This window comes from Xenopus laevis, chromosome 4S (assembly GCF_017654675.1).
Source record: "Xenopus laevis strain J_2021 chromosome 4S, Xenopus_laevis_v10.1, whole genome shotgun sequence".
NCBI classification, from domain to species: Eukaryota; Metazoa; Chordata; class Amphibia; order Anura; family Pipidae; genus Xenopus; species Xenopus laevis.
In genome coordinates, this window is record NC_054378.1 from 117544664 (window position 1) to 117555478 (window position 10815).

Here is a 10815-nt window from a genome sequence, read left to right on the forward strand (position 1 = left end):
CATTGTTTTTTTATAGCCTGCTTGTGATCCTGGCCAGGCTTGTCATGTTCATTCTAGAGTACTAATGAATCTTAGGAACCCATATTTTTTGTGTTTTTTAAGCCCCCCCCCATTCACACACACACACAAACCAACAACCGAAATTTAGGTTCAAGTTTAAACTTTTACATCTGTTTATTCTCCTGAGGACAATAAATAAAGACAATCTAAAATTCTGGTTACAGTATGTATTTTCAGATTTCTATAAAAGGGCAATATAGTTTCCCAGCATGCACAGAGCTAGAAATTCTGCCCCACCCTCTTAAAAAGTGCAATACCACATGTAACAGAATTATGGGTAAAAAAAAAATCTTCTTTTGGTTTATCCATATCTGGGTCTATATCCTGCTGCTGTCATCTATGCTGGAAGTTGCAGTGCTTGGAAATCTGCAGGTTGCCGTAACTGTCCATAAAGGACAACTAAAGTCTAAAATAGAATAATGTTAGAAATGCTATATTTTGTATAATAAATATAAACATGAACTTACTGCACCAGGAGCCCAATTACAAATTGATTTATGCTTTTAAAGTTGGCGCAGGGGGCTGTCATCTTGTAACTTTGTTAAACATCTTTGCAAGACTAAGACTGTGCACATGCTCAGTGTGGTGTGGATTTCAGTTGGCAGGTTAAGCTTAGGGATCATCATAAATGATCAAAACAGCACAAGTCAAATAATATCTGCCAGAAGCCGATACAACAAGACTGATTAATAATCAGTATATACAGACTGCACTGGGTCCTGTGGATACAAATCTACCAATTTATATATTTTTTAATTTTAATGGGGAACCCTGGCCACCAATGTTTTTTTTTTTACTTGGGGGTCCAGCCACCAATTTTTTTTTTACTTGTGGGGGGGCTGGCCACTAATGTTTATTTTAACTTGGAGGGAGGGGCCACCAATAGTTTTTTAAATGGGGGGGGCTGGTCACCAAATCTTTTTTACTTTTAATTGGAGGTCCTTTTCCCCCTCATTTTATTGGGGGGGGCTGACCACCAATGTTTTCTTTTTAGCTTGTATGGGGGAGCTTCGTCACCAATCTCACACATGTATACAGGTATGGGACCTGTTATCCAGAATGCTTGGGACCTGGGGTTTTCCATACAACAGATCTCTCCAAAAATTTGGATCTTCATACCTTAAGTCTACTAGAAAATCATGTAAATAAACCTAATAATCTGATTTTGCTCCAATAAAGACTGATTATATCTAATTTGGGATCAAGTACGAGGTATTGTTTTATTATTACAGAGAAAAAGGAAAACATTTTTAAACATGTATGTTTGATGATAATGAAGTCTATGGGAGAAGGCTTTTTCGTAATTTGGAGCTTTCTGGGTAATGGCTTTCCAGATAACCAATCCTGTACCTAAAGTGGGCTGCTTTGATTTTTTTTGCCAGGGCTGTTTTTTTCTTCCAGTCCGGCCCTGCTTTATAGCATATCAGCAACTTTTTGTTCACGGATCCGTACACACACAAATTTCTGCAGTGGGGAAAGTGCCCTCTCTTTATTATTAATTTACATCACCACCGACATTAAAGTTTCATCAACGCCTTCATCAGGATCAAAAAAAGTTGCTGCTGCTGTGGGACCGGTCAACAGAGAACCAGCACCGGCACTACTGTAGAGTGAGTAGATTCGGGGTGTGCAGTGTACCTATTACATTACTGCTTTATACCGTATAGCAGCTTCAGCAACAAAAGAAACCCTGAATTGATCATATTGGTTAACCCTTTGTGTCCTGTGGAGGAGGAAGCCAAATCTATAAAGTTGGGCTCAAATTAGGCACCACATGCATTATTACCGAGATACTCCTATACCATTGTAGCCCTACCATTCCATGAATAGTGGTCAAATCAAAAATATAATCATTTCATAAAAAATGTAAAGGGGTAGTTCACCTTTAAATCAACTTTTAGTATGATGTAGGGAGTGATATTCTGAGAACATTTTCAATTGGTTTTCATTTTTTAAGATTTGTCGCTTTTGAGTTATTAAGTTTTTGTTTTCAGCAGCTCTCCAGTCCATAATTTCATCTAGTTGCTAGGATCCAAATAATCCTAGCAACCATGCATTGATTTAAATGAGAGACTGGAATAGGAACAGGAGGGGGACTGAATAGAAAGATGAGTAATAAAACGTAGAAGTAACAATATATTTGTATCCTTTCAGAGCATTTGTTGTTTAAATGGGGTCAGTGACCCCCCATATGAGTCAGAAGAAGGTGGCAATTCAATCAAAAACTATTAAAAAAAAAATAAAGACCAATTGAAAAGTTGCTTAGAATTAGCCATTCTGTAATACAGTAAAAGTTGACTTGAAGGTGAACCATCCCATTAAGGAGCCTGAGATCTGTTCTTGTTTTTATCAGATCCTCCTGTTGCTGTCAAGCTAACCCTTTACGTGCCAGGGAACACACACATGCCAGGCAGGGGCACTGCACACTAGAACAGATGGCAATTTGCCTAAAACTTTGTTTACAGTGAAACGCTTGGATTCCCCATTACATACTCTCTCTTAACAAACGAATGGAGGCCTCCTCCAGCTGTCCCTAAGTGTCACTATCTGCCCGCTGGCCAGAGGTTGAACCATGAACCCCATTCCAACAGAACTGCAGAAGCCTAGGTAATAACACTGCATAAGTTTTTGGCTGCATTGCTCCCAGCATGCACTATGGTAATCACATGACATCTCTTACCTTTTCCTATTGGTGCAGTGCCAGCAGCCAATGATAACTGGCCATGTGCAGTGACATCACGCCGCCAATTCTCAGCTTGTAAGGGGCCCTCCGGTGGATTAAATAGTTGAACTTGAAGAAAAATAATTTTTATTTTACAGCTGCAGGGTACTCACACAACAAAATGGTCAGAACACCTTCAGTGGCACATGTGAACTCTAACAGGATGCTTCCAAGATACCAGGGATTCACGAACCCAATCAAGGTCTTCTGTGCACCACCTAATCAGTCAAATAGTCCGTCACACGACCTGTGACCCTCCACATCGACCCCGACCAGGAATTTAACTTGTGCCACCTCCTTCAGCCAGGCTGACACCGCTTCAGTGCCCCTCTGACCTTTCCGGGTAGGACTTTTCCTTGACCTCTGCTGTGGTTGAACCATGGCTACTAAGCCTCTAATGCTCCTGGTTGGGGTGACAGCTACCCATTCTCACTTAGCGACCATCTAGCTAACTCAAGTACCTAGTACTTTTTCACCAATGCCTTGCAACTGTCTACCTCTAAATACGTGTGTGTCTCCCCTTTAAATACTTTCCCAATTAACATTAACCACCCATTTCCTGTACATGTGCTTCCCCAAATTCTGCACATGTGCCTATCAACCCTCTAAACACACGAGACCATTCGTAACACACCTAGTGGTGACATTTAATCGTTACATGCAAACTTTTCAAACAATTTTCAAGCACATATCCATTCAACATTTCAACATTCACACAGCTTACATAACTTACATTCAAATTCACATTCAATACTTAATCACCCTCTTACAAGCTTTAGTAACTGGAGGGCTTTACACTTGTAATTTCTTTACCATATGTGTCCTGTGAGGAGGGAACCTGGGTGGGATAATTGTGGGATGGTTGGACTGGTGCTGCTTACTGTGCACATTTCCTGGTCTCTCCAGACTTCTGGAAGTTACAGCTGAAATATAAACATTGGAACCTAAATAAACCAGTGGCTACGCCTGACAACTAATCCCCCAGTGTAGACTATGGGCAGCACCGTGAGGTGAAATAATGTGCCCACACCGTGTCCTTATGAGGCCACACACATGAGAGGATGCACTGTTGTGTCTGTGTCTGTTTATATGGCCAGGGCTATAGTTATACTGTGACTAAAGGAGGACGTTTAATGTATAAAAAATCATCCTTCCCATGTTCAGAGGGAGATTCAAAATAGGCCCTTTCATTTCTAATACAAAGAGGCCCAACTCTATGTAATGCTTACTGCGAGTGTTCTCTGCACTAGAAGCTCCAAATGAATTGGAGCAAATTGCAAATGAATTCATTAAAGTTACAGAAGCAGCTTTTTGCAACCTCTGTAATTGACTGTTCAATGGTGCCTGAGGCAAGGAGATCATGTTACATACCTCCCAACTGTCCCGTTTTTAGATGAACAGTCCCTCTTTTGACAGCGCAAACCCGCAGTCCCTCGTTTGTACTGGAAAGTCCCTTTTTTCTCTGCACTGAACAGCAAAAAAATGAAAATGAAACAATATTTCTAACTTAATTGACTTTTGGCAGAGAGCCCAGAACAGCAACAGCTGCAGATAAGATACTTTTGTAACAATTTTGAGATGAGAAAATAAGTAATTGTAACAATATAAGATAACAGGTCCCTTGGGAGAAGTTAGACTCACAGCTTAAAGGGCAATTCACCTTCATTAGCAAAACTGTAATAACTGGAAAAAAAACACAGAAATGTGTTCAAACTTTCATCACCTGCCAAATTTTGTAAAATGAACTTGGTAATTAGGGGGTGTGGCCACAAAAATGGGAGTGGTCAAAAACATTTGGCTTGCTGCGCATGGCAACTTTTTTGGCCCTCAGTGTTATATTTTATTTTGGGTGGAACCGGATCTGTGCGTGTGTGACGTTAACAACCGGCAGCACCAGGCCAGGTACCCCTCACTCCCCCAGCTCTGCCTCCAGATTTACACAGGAAATTTCCAGCGATAACTGGGGAAGTTTTTTATTTTTTTAAAAGTGTTTAATTTATTATATACTATAGCTTATAGTAAATTGAGCAGTCCTGTTGCTCTACACTAGAAGCTGTACCCCAAAATGTGCTCTGGATGAGTGGAGCAGGACCGGAACTAGGGGTGGGCAGAGTAGGCAGCTGCCTAGGGTGCAACAATGAGTAGTGGATAGGCATATACTCACAAGTGCCATTGGTCAGTAAAAGTCCCTGCAGGAACTATAGCATAAACAGTGTCTATGAAAGTACACCCAGGTTTCAGCTTTTTCCCTAAATGGAGCAAATTCTAATGCTTAGTTCCTACTTCTGGGTAATTTGTATTCTGGATCATTATCCCACTTTCACTCCTCAACTGCTCAGATAAATAGCCCTGTCACTCCTTGAGTAATCTGTGATAGACCTGACCTGTCGAGCTTCTCCCTTCCTGCCTGCTCAGGTAAGGGGACAGACAATAGTTTGGCCACTTAAGGGCCCCTTTAGCTCCAGTATAACTAAGGGGCCCTTAAGTGACCAAACTTTGGGGGAATGCAATATACTGTAAATAGTGAATACTGCCCTAGGTACAAGTCCTTGGATGACTATATATTTATACAGCCCTATGCTCAAGAATTTTTGATTGGATGTCACAGAGGTGTTTTTTGCCATAAAGAAGGCAAACCTTGCTTTTTTCTTGTAACCACCCTGTGTGCTTCACACATGACACATGATTTTTCACGACCATTGTTTTCTGCTGGTGGGCAGCCTTGGCCCAAATGTATTTATGCCCACTATAACAGTTGGATTCTAGGAGGACAAGTAGATATTATCCACCCTAATTGGACTTTAGGCTGGGCACCCTGGTCACTGCTCTGGAAGCCCATGGGAACAGGCCCAAACTGGCAATCTGTGGGTTCTGGCAAATGCCAGAGGGGCTGCTATAAGGTGCAAGTCAGTATTTAGTGGGCTGGTTGGGGCTGTTTGGGCCTCTGAATGGGCTGAATGGGCTGATTGGGCCTCTGTGTACCTGAAATGCCTGGGCCTATTTTAATTCTTCGTCTGGACCTGCTTGGGAATCACTGGTATAAGTGATAACAGGGATGAGAAAAGTATAAAAATAAGCCCTTGTCTGTCTGTAGTGATACTGTCAAAATCATCATTATAGGCTAAATGGCGTTTTTACCCAATGTAAAAAGTCATGCTGAGCTGGAATTAGGGATTGCAAAACGCGAGCAGATTCCTTAGGGCCAATGTTTCCTCTAATTCCCCAAAAAAGAATTTTGTGCACACATTCTAAACTTTTTTTTTTTTTTTAAATGTGAGCCCAGGCTAGAATAAATGCAAAAATTCTTACTGAGCACCACAATTTGTTATGTGCACTGGCCTCAAAATGTGCGTGCACGCTCACAACCTCAAACCATTATACTACTAGATAAGCATGTGTCTTCAAACACACTACAGCACATATTTTCAAACTTTTGGGGGACCCCAGCAAGTCTTCTTAGGTCCAAATCGCATCAATTCTTTGCTTATAGCAAGGTCCTATTCCTCCAAATACTGTAAATGAAAATAATATATGGTTATAATAGTCACCCTGTTATGAGAATATCCTGAATATCCTTTCCGAATTCCCCATGCTACACCCTACCCCAATTTTTGCAGGAGGGCGGAGAGCCAGTTCTGTCACTCAAACTGGACTGGGGCAGAATCATCCTTCTATACCAATATTTTTACTAATATTTGTACTCCAGCTTATGCAAGCATCATTTCATCCCAGTCCAGCTTTGATGGAAGATGGAAGGAATGGATAAGTAACTGAATGTCTGGTGCACACTTTGCATAGCCCATATAGGTAAATTCAAGTGCATAATAACAATGACTCTCAGGAGTTCAGTCTATCGAGTGCTAGTACCTAATCATCTTTCAGCTGCCATTACCCCTTGGTATCCACTAGGTGGCTCATTTAACTTCTGTTGTACAACCTTAGATGTTTAATTTTAAGGCACTGCCACCATAAATTAAAATAAAAAATTACTGAAAATCAACTAGAATCATTATTGGTCTGATGGATATGGATAACTAAACCCTAAAAATGAATATGGCTGCAGATCCCATATTTTATATTGCACCAGCATAAAGTTTCAGCTTGTCAATAGCAGCAATGATCCAGGACTTCAAACTTGTCACAGGGGGTCACCATCTTGGAAAGTGTCTGTGACACTCACATGCTCAGTGGGCTCTGAGCAGCTGTAGAGAAGCTAAGTTTAGGCTAAATTTAGGGGTAATTGAGAATTATCAAGCAGAAAATGAGGTTGGCCTGTGATATCAGCTGATTTTACAAAGCTGAACTGGTTTCTGTGCTGCCATGTAGTAACTCCCTGTATTAATTGCTAATCAGCCTTATTGTGACATTTCTATTCTATATGTACTGTATATTGTGAGTGGGTCCCTAAGCTCAGTAAGTGACAGCAGCACAGAGCATGTGCAGTGAAACAGCAAAAAAGAAGATGGGGAGCTACTGGGGCATCTTTGGAAACACAGATCTTCCCTGCTAAAGGGTTGTGGTTGCTTTGGGCTGGTACAGAAGCCCAAAACACATGTAAAACATTTCTAGCTTATTTCTTTAAATAAGCTTTAGTTCTCTTTTAAGCAATAACTTAAGCAAGAAACCTTTTTTTAACCATCCACCTACCAAACAATCTGACCTTAGGTGGCACTTACACATTCACCCCTGGTAGTTTCTAACACCAAATTTTATTGTTGAACATGAATTCTGTCTGTTTTTGGAGACTGTAATTGCACCCTTTGGTCTAAAGGGCACTGGAGGGGCATCATTGGCACAGCAGCAACCCGAGGAGCACCCCTGAGAATTACTGCCCCTAATGGGGCCGCTGCAACAGGTAGCCTGATTAATTAGAGTCCGTCAAATACATTTGCTTCACATGCAAGTACATGGAAAAATAGGAAAAATAAAAAAATTATATATGCAAATGTATTGCATATATTATTAAAAGGCCATCTTAGGTACTTAGGTAACTAAGATATTATATCTTTATGATACACAAGAGGCACAAATATCTTGTAAACTGTGCTTTATGATGTTATCAGGTATAATCAGTGCTTAGTGAGTATTGATTATACCTGAGGAGTGGCCCTGATCGTACCTTCAAGAAGGTTTTGGGCAAAGGTTGGACCCTCAAAGGGGACCTTGACTAATGATAGGACAATCAAGGTGAGCCCTGGTCAAATGTTGGGCCTTCGAGGAGGCTTTGGACAAAGGTTGGACATTCAAAAGGGACCTTGACCAATGGTAGAACATTCAAAAAGATTTTGCTCCTCCTCAAACTACTTTTATTGTTCTTCAAAGGAAACTATGAATAATAAAAAGATACCTTTTGTGATAGACAATAGATTTACTGCTACAATTAAATCATTGTTTTGTTTGGTTATCTCTTTGATATCTTCCATCACCGTTGTCGTACCATTTAAACCCCAGTTGCACATAGAATTTCCTGTTTATGAAAAACGATTTTGAGCCATTTATGGCACTGTGTAGCATCACGTTGTAAATATGTGCATAATCATTTACACCATCCCAGGTTTAAGTATTGCTCATGAGTTAATGTGGCCACCCCTATGGTTCACAGGGGCTTGGCCTAATACCAGGTATGATGAGCATAACGTACATGACCCAATACTCAATAATAGCACTAGGTGCTATCTAGATGTTCAAACACTGATTCTTATACAAAGCCTGCTTTTATAAATGGATTGCTCAGAGATAGGATGCAAGAAACTTTATTATTTCAAAAAAAATGGCAGACATATATAATAATAGAAAGTTTCAAATTTCCATGAGGTGAAACGTATATGAAATGTTCAGTTTCACAATAGTTCCCCTTTATGCTTTTTATAGAAAACTGTTGTCAAGGCAGAACCTTCAGTTGCCAAGGGATTGTCAGCTGCGGGAAGAGAATTGCATACAAGAGACGCAGACCAGGAAGTCGGCAGGGGAGAGGCAATCAGATCTCTTTTCCTTTGTTTGCAAGTCAGTAGTCTCTATCATTTTATCTTTTTACCCCTAAGGGCTGACCTGGCAAACTTGCAGACTGTGCCTAAGCCACCAGCACCTCGCAGCAAACTTTGCCGGGTTCCTTTTGATTATTTATAGTTCATGAACCCGACATACTGCGAATCTCTTTGCCGGTGACATTGACATGCTGCATTTCTGTTTGCCAGGTTCTTTACTCATTACTTTTCATTGCAATCAGCAGTCTTTTACCCGTCAGTGAAGCAGTCATTGCTTTTACAGCCTGGCTTTCAGTATGTTTTCTGTGTCTGCAAATCAACTGACATGGCTGCCGTGTGTAAAGGACCGTTGGGGGTTGTCATAGGAACAATTTAGACCAGATGCAGACCAGAAAGTCATCAGGGGAGAGCCAATCAGAGCTCTTTCCCATTGCCCCTAAGGCATGGGCGTCCACAGATAGGGGACTTGTACTTCATAATAAAGGATATTCTCTTGCCATTTGTATACATATATATTGTTTTGTTCTTTTTTATTTGCACACATTTCTTAAAATTACCATTAAGAATCTGCAATAAGCTTGGGTTGCTAGTAAATGACTACCAGTGAGATGTTCCACATTGTAGACTAGACTGCCGAAGTCTTGACCCCCTAAAGGGGTAGTACATTATACAATGTGTAAGTGTAAAGGAGTGGTTCACCTTTATGTTAACTTGTATTATGTAATAAAATGACCCATTCTAAGCAACTTTCAATAGGTCTGCATTTATTCTTGCTTTGAGGCCACTGGGAGCAACATCCAAGGGGCTAGGGAACATCTTGCTCCAGAGCCACTGGTTGGGGATCACTGCTCTATAACATACTAAATGTTTATTTTAAAGGTGAACAAACTTTTAATACAATTACGGTATTTTACACTGATCATTGCTACTACAAGGATAAACAGCTATTTTATTTACAGTGTGCCATCGACATCCCTCGGTATGTGGGAATAATTCTGTAAGTGGAAGGATCAATGGTCAAAAAACCCTGTCAGCTACAACAACCCAGCTCCAATGGGGCCTTCAATTTCTCTATCGCCCAAAGTAACAAGAGGTCCATCTCAATGTTAAATGCTAAGACCTCAGCTCCAAACAGTAGCCTTGGCAATCAGGACTCTGTCAAGCTTACCGGTGCAACCCCTAAAGCACCTGAGTGAGCAAGCAATGTTTTCTGGACCTCTAGAACCCAAATGCCAATGAGCAGTGCAAAGACAACAGCAGTTGGGATAGGAAATAAAGCAGTGGGGGTAGGATAGATAAACTCTGTGATGGTGGAACTGCTCAGCAAGAGATACGGGTATGGGATCCTTTATCCAGAGATCCAAATTACAGGAAGGACATCTACCTTAGACTCCATTTCAATCAATTAATTCAAAAATTATGGAGAGCCAAATTACAGAAAGATCAGATGAAAATTGAGCATAGGACTGGCCAGATATCGGATGACTTTGACGTAGTTGGCCAGCTTAAATATATTGCAATATATGGACAAACAATCCCTGTTTTGTTTAAAGGGTAAGGCATTTTTCAGTAGCAGTATGCACAAAATGTCTCTTGTCTTAAATATATTGATAATGGGTTGAGTGCAGAGGACTCTTGTATTTGACTATATGTATTTTGTGGTCACAGCCTCATTGCACCCCAGCCTAATGGTTTTAAAAATTAGTGGTGAGCACAACTTTCCCTTGTTTGTTATAGTTATACAGGAGCAGTGACCAACTCCATGTTGTAGCCCCCACCCTTCCCAGCTATAGTCAGGTGATCCCACTGGTGTCTAATAAAAGGGCAGCAAAGTTTGGGAGTTTTACTTTGAAAGCAGCAAGTAAGTTGCAGGTAAAACCTAGTCCCTTTGTAAAATGTATAATTAAGCAATTGAATTCTTAATGAATCGGATGAAAATTGAGCATAGGACTGGCCAGATATGGGATGACTTTGACGTAGTTGGCCAGCTTAAATATATTGCAATATATGGACAAACAATCCCTGTTTTGTTTAAAGGGTAAGGCATTT

At 40.7% G+C, this 10815-nt stretch overlaps 1 protein-coding gene across 1 annotated transcript in view; it reads left to right on the top strand.

The window, feature by feature from the left end:
* Nucleotides 1-215, top strand: part of LOC108715896 — a 14687-nt gene extending 14472 nt beyond the window's left edge. The window contains exon 8 of the mRNA XM_018261433.2: nucleotides 1-215. This exon is cut by the window's left edge and continues 285 nt beyond it. The gene's annotated coding sequence lies outside the window, so the exon portion shown is untranslated.
* Nucleotides 216-10815: the final 10600 nt, after the last annotated feature.